The sequence below is a fragment of the Centruroides sculpturatus genome, unplaced genomic scaffold, assembly GCF_000671375.1.
Source record: "Centruroides sculpturatus isolate CEXI.00-Female unplaced genomic scaffold, Cexi_2.0 scaffold132, whole genome shotgun sequence".
NCBI lineage: Eukaryota > Metazoa > Arthropoda > Arachnida > Scorpiones > Buthidae > Centruroides > Centruroides sculpturatus.
Window position 1 is genome coordinate 586,855 of NW_019384471.1, and position 6,770 is coordinate 593,624.

Here is a 6,770-nt window from a genome sequence, read left to right on the forward strand (position 1 = left end):
TATTTATTTATTTTCTTTTGTTTATCTGAACATTATAATTTGTTTTGATAATTTTATTTATCCTAATATACGTCATAAGCGTATTTAAAATATAACTTATTTACCTATATTGTTTATTACTATTTATTACTATTTGTTATTATTGTATATGTATACAAATATTGGTAAGTATATATATTTAAGAATATATATAACTTCCTGGTAATGCTTTAGCGGGGCCGGGACATGTACCAAGTACTTAAATAAAAATGAATAAATGAATGAATATTTGAAAAGTTACTTATTCGTTAATCGTAAAACTAAACACAAAGGAATTGTCTAGAACAGCAGTTCTTAACCTTTTTATTGGCCAGCACTCCGTCGAATCTGAAAATAATTCTATTAAAACGAAGCTCTTTTTTTGAGAGTCACGCGTAAGTCATTAGATGCATTTAAGCAATTTCTGGCTTTTGTTTTTATGTGCAAAAGTGCTGTATTCAAGGTATGCAAACACGTCTCAACTAGTTTCTGTACTGCACGTGACAATGTGACTACATTTACTGTATGTACCCACTGATGACAAGCGCTATGTGCTGAGAGACTGTAGAGTGTGTAGAACTTGGGGTGCCGTGTTGCTGGGTACCACAGTTTATAGTTTATACACACAGTCGCCTTGTTAGTATTGTTTTTTTTATAATTTATGGAATTTCTGTTTTACCTCCAACCCCAGGTCAAAAATATCATCGTACAAAGATCATCCTTACTGTATGAATTCTCCAAAGAAATGAATGGTTCTGCCTGTTACCGGTTAGGGCGCTACGAACACTTCGAGTTGGCTATTGGGTGGAGGGGACCGATTAGTGTGTAAAAGGGACCGGTGACGTTTTTCCCCGGAAGGGACAAACCCGAGCTTGTTGGAAATTAAAAATAACTTTCACTTATGAAGGTTAATATATAGTTTAATATTAATTAAGGCGAAACATATTGAATCACATGGGTAACGTCTAGATGCAAGTACAAAAAGGAAAAAGTCCCCGCATGAAACTCGCTTTTACACCTCTTTCCTTCAATATAAAATTTTCCAAACTACTTGGCAACAGATCTTTACATCACCAAAGTAGGCGAAGTTTATAACACTGCACAAGCAACATTTCCCATTGTCAAATTTGGAAAATGATGGCTCAAGTGAAACCTTGGGTAACGTTCACATTTTATCAGGTGGCAGTACATCTTGCATTTATACTTATTTTTAAAACACTCTACCTCCAAAATAAAGCTTTTCACCTGTAATAATGTTTGGGATCATCCGTAAACTATGTAAAGTTATTTTTTACACTTTTTAACAGCCATCCTTCATCCATTACACTCCGTAAGCCATAGAACATTCTATTATTTATTAGGTGTATAACGTCGAGTGCGTAAATGGAGCTCGCTATTCAACATTTTATTGTTACCCAAGGATTAAGCCACCAGCATAGTGACACTTTTTTAGATATTTTGCCCATTCCCACGGATTGCAACCATATACATCTGCAATACTTTATACACTAAGCCGCTACATAGTTATGATTTTATAACCATAAATCTGATCAAAATTACTTTTCAAAATACGCTTATTTGATGTCACTCTCTCTATTAATTTTTTGGTCTTTTTTTTCTTTTGTAGGTGATCAAGATAGTGATCAATTGTTTATCACTGAAGAAGAAGAAGAAGGTAACCAATCAATTCATAAGTTTATTCATAGAAAGTTTATGATTTTACGTGTTATTAATTACTACATATTATACTAATTTAGAAATTGAAATGGAAGAAGAGGAAACTATTTATGAGAGAGCACAGGATAATTCTCTTGAAACCAGGATGATAGATGTATTATTTCCAGTTCTTGAAGACCCAAATACAGGTAAATTATTTCAATATCGAGCATTCCCGAATTAATGCAAGTAGACACAGTTGTTACGTTTAAATTATTATTATTATCATTATATGGGGTGATGCACGAGAAAGTAGCCACAGTGTGTAGCTTAGCACAGTAATAAGCACAGAAGCTAACTGTTGGTATTAGAGACATATATATAAAAAATATCACCCGTTTCATCTACGAGTATACGCAGCTACGCTCGTCGAATCGTGTTTAGTAAGACCCTGCGTGACCTAGTGACCATCTATGGTGGCGATTGTATATGAATTTGTTTAAAAATTTTGAGTTTTGATTTGACAACCCACACGAAATTCCCAAATTTACGTGGAACATGAAACTAAAAAAAAGTAATTTTGACAATCTTTAAAATTCTTAGAATAATGAAAAAATCTTAACTTTGTAATGGGCATAAAAAATTCTTAATTGAAAGAAACAAAGTATGGTGCATATAGGAGATCTTACCTGAATGGAAACTCTCTTTAATCTATTTAATATTTTAGAAAGAATGGATGAAGAAGAAGAAGAAAGACAAATGAATGACCAGAACACCGAATTAGCAGCAAAACTTGACATATCAACATACGGAAAATGTTACGTTTGTGAAGAAATAGGTGCAGTATACAGCAGCATATACTTATGTTACAAGTGTTACTCAAAAATGGAAGAACTGGTTGATAAGGGGACAACAGTCTTCTGCCGTGTTGGATGTCCCAAAAATTGTTCTTCCTGTCTTCTTTCTATTGTTTTCCAATACTTGAACGTGAATAATATTAATAGTAAGTATTTTTATTACTTAGAGATTGTCTTATTTCTTTTTAAAATTTATTTCTTCCATACCTAGCATATAGAAAAATCGATTACAATTCGGAATTATTGAATGAGTATGTGGGTGGAGGATCTAAAGACAAGGTAAGTCCTCTCTTGAATTAGCATCGATTTATAACAGTAGATTCATGAACAGTTCTCGTCACAAAATGGAATTTTAATTCAATATGATGGATTATTCAATTGGATATTCCATTCGATGTGTGGAATCCACAAGATACGCGATAATACATGTCAATATACAAGAAACTAAGTATTTTTATGTGAAAAACAGTCTTTGGAAGAAGAAGGTGCCGATGTTAACTTTGCCAAATACTTGGATCGGTGTTGGGATCGATATGTTCAATGGATCTGGGAGCAGAAAGACATCTTTCAACTGAACATCGACCAAGTGGTAAGTGACCTTCAGATTTAACATCATCTTAAGACTGACGTATTTAAGGTTATGTTTGCATCCTCTCTGCCCATTAAGTTTCTTGGGGTTCACTTTCTCAAGTGTTTTATATGGACGGTCTGTTCTGCAAATGTCTCTATTATGAGCCTGAAAAAAGACTTAATTGTTAACAGAAGTGCAAAAAATGAAAAAAATTTTAAATAGAAGTAAATTTTCCTCAATATATAAACGTTTTTACTGACCATGCAGTTAATTTATTTGCATTTCAACAATGCAAAATGTGTGATTTATTTACATTTCTTCCAATTGTAAAACACAACAGCAAAATGTGAAGATGCAACGATTCTTCCATTGGTAAAATAGTATGTTTAATTATAAATTGTTTTTGAGGTCGTCATTAAAAAAATTAGCATTCTTCCGGCACTTACGTATATTTGGGTGATTGAGTCATCGTTTGTTTATACATACGCTGGGTGGTTGGATTGAAGTACGATTACACTAAGATGAAACGAAGGATGAAATTTCAGGATCTACTTTCTAGAAAGGATTAGGATCCATACCACTTAAGATACTAAGTGAGTATATTGATGAATGGTCATCTGGGATAATCAGAAGAGGAAGAAAGAAAGATTTCAAAGCCCTTCTGCTTATTACACTTACAATACTTTTTACAAATTAAAAGGATTTTAAATTTCCGTTGAACTGTTGAAGAAGGATTATTAAAAGCAACACTTGGCTAGATCTCTGAAGAACGACAGACACTTTGTAGTTAGTGCTGTAAGTCAAAGTTTGATTTTAGCGAAAGACTTAATGGGCTCCCAGTTTGATGTAGTATTTCACAATTGTAATTTAGGCCGGAGATTCATTATGATTCTAATCGAAGATTTGTTTTCGTTTCAGATCGTTCTTTTAAAAGCAAATGGCAACAAAGGAAAGTACCTAACAGCAATAACCGATCAGGTAGGCAAAGGGCCAGCCTTCAAAGTGGACGGGGGATACATCAATCCAAATGACATAAAATCCTACAAGCACAGATGCTTGCTCGTTACTATCCTGAATACAGCCACACAGATGTTCGATTTAAATTTTACATTTTATCATTTGTATCTCCTAAAGTTGGTTTGCCTCCTCAAGTTAGGTAAATGCCCAGTCCTCATTATTCTCCCTTTGATCAAAATATATTTCAATCTTGTCTTTTATCTCTAGACGAGACAGCAAGCGGAGCGTGTATCGCTCATCCAGAAGCAACGATATTAGCTGAAGAATATTCGACCTTATTAAAGAAAATATGCAAAGTAGAAGTGCAAGTAGTAACAGTCGAGGAAGTTATGAGTTTAATACACTTTCTTGACAAGCAACTGACCATCAGAGATGAAAACAGTAAGACAGTGGAAAGACATATCGAGGCTTTATGTAAGTAGGATGACAATCGTTTCCCTTTTTTTTTTGTTTTTTTTTCGAGTGTAATGAAATACTTTAATTTTTAGTGGAGGAAAATCGAGGAAAGATCTATTTTCAACCTCCAGTAAGTAACTTTCTCGATTTGTATATTATTCTATTAGAAAATTGTACTTAAAGCAGTGGATTGCAGAATATGAAAAGGGGGAACAAGCTATTAAAGAGGGCATCGTACTGTACGTTATGCAAAGAGCTTCAAAGTCAGATCAACGCCCTCACAAGGTAGCACTTGTTTCACTCGAAAATAACGAATGGGTTTTGGTCAACATATGAAGTTGCATGGGTCAATGGACAAATATTGTTCATTAGTTTCTTTTCGCGAATTTTCTATTTTGCGATTAGGAAAAGGGAAATCGAGACGAAAACTAGGGCACGTGCCGCTTTCTACGGGAGACACTCACTTCAACACATTTTTTATTTTCAGGGATTCAAATCCGAAACTAATTTTTCTGATGATTCTTGAAGAATTAAGATCATTCGTCATTCAGGTTTATCAAATATACACTTCGAATCGACTCAACTTACCAGTTGAGTTTATTGCGATATAACAGTTTAAACTATTCCGTAATCTCGGACATTTCAAATTTAATGACTGTGTAATGAAGTCTTTGTTGTAAATGTTCACTAATTTAACACATGTTTTCTTATTTTAGCGCCCACTCGGAAACGAAGGTATTCCATATCGCTTCATAAACGAAAGCTTCGCTCATTGTCTGTTGCAAACAAGGAAGCACCTTTTTAGTCACTTTACTATACACGATTCTCGAAGCTTGATTCAAGCCAATATAATCAAAGTGGTGCTGTTTATTCGCGCGATGTACGATATTCCAGAATCGTCGCCCTACGATGACGAAATCGCCTCAAAATTGAAGAATATGATTCAAAATATAAAAGACACTGCCTATCGAATGGGATTACATGAGGGTAACCCAATATTACCAACCCAACTGGTGTTGTTGATGGATCCAGGTGAGTAGAGAATTATTTTCGAGAAATTTCAAAGTTGTCTAAATTGAAATCTCTGTGTTTAATGTTACAAATAGCACAAATATATTTTGCTTTCTAACGGAATTTGTAAAAAAAATGGTGAAACGTATCACTCTATTAGATAGACTTTTGAAATCCTGAAATTCTGTTCATAAATAGAAAAGATTTCTTTGATGAAATGGAAAGTTTATCTAATTGACATACATATGCAATACATTGTATCAGTGTTAAATTAGTTCTTCAGTCTTCTAATAGGTTCATAAACCATTTTTTATAGCTTTTAATCTCTCATAGTTTAACAGTTTTATTTCCTAGTCAAATACGATTTCTCCTGTAAGATTCTGTAAGCAATTTGCTTCAGCATTAACATATTTTGTATATAATTATGTCTAAGCCTTAGTTATGCCCATTTGCATGCTATTACAATGTATTAAAAGAGTTGCTACACACTGGAATACTGGTTGGAAAGAGTATGAAAAGGTGAAGAGATAACACGAGAATCCTTCGTTTTCTTTTATTCAGATTTGTATTTGTTGTGTCTGTAGACCATATCCAGAACATGGGATTCCCTTGTTAATTTTTTCACAAAGGATGTTTTAAAAGTCATGTATTGCAGAAATAAACGAAAAAGAAAAAAACCTGAGTTTGTCATGCAATTTAGGTGATACTAGGTATACTAAAACAAAAATACATTGAAGGCTTATGTAACTAGTACTGAATCTCTTTCCTACTTCGGAACTTTAGCCAAAAATTGCAATGCACTAATTTTCAGGGTCTTCAAAAATAAAAATTACATTTTCTTAAATTATTACAGAAATTTTAATGTTTATTATTGTTTTGTACAGGAAACATGCTTACTTGCTAACGTATTTTTAAGACCGTTTGTTTTATTACTACATAATCTCTTATCTAATTTGGAATTATGTTTATATAGATGCCCTGTGAATTTTCGTAGAATTTAATCCATAAATTAGTAATAATTAAATAATCAACGAACAGACAGAAAATAAGGTTGTAGGAACTAATTTTTTAAAATAGATCTCGAGCGAATTCTAGGAATTCCACAATGATGACTCTTGCACAAATAATTTAAGGCAGAATGGCGTTTGAGCTAGGGTTGTGGAAATTATTCCTCTTCTGATATCTTTGCAATGTTTGTTTTGTTTCACTATCGTAGTTCACAACTTGGCAATTTCATTGTGTTT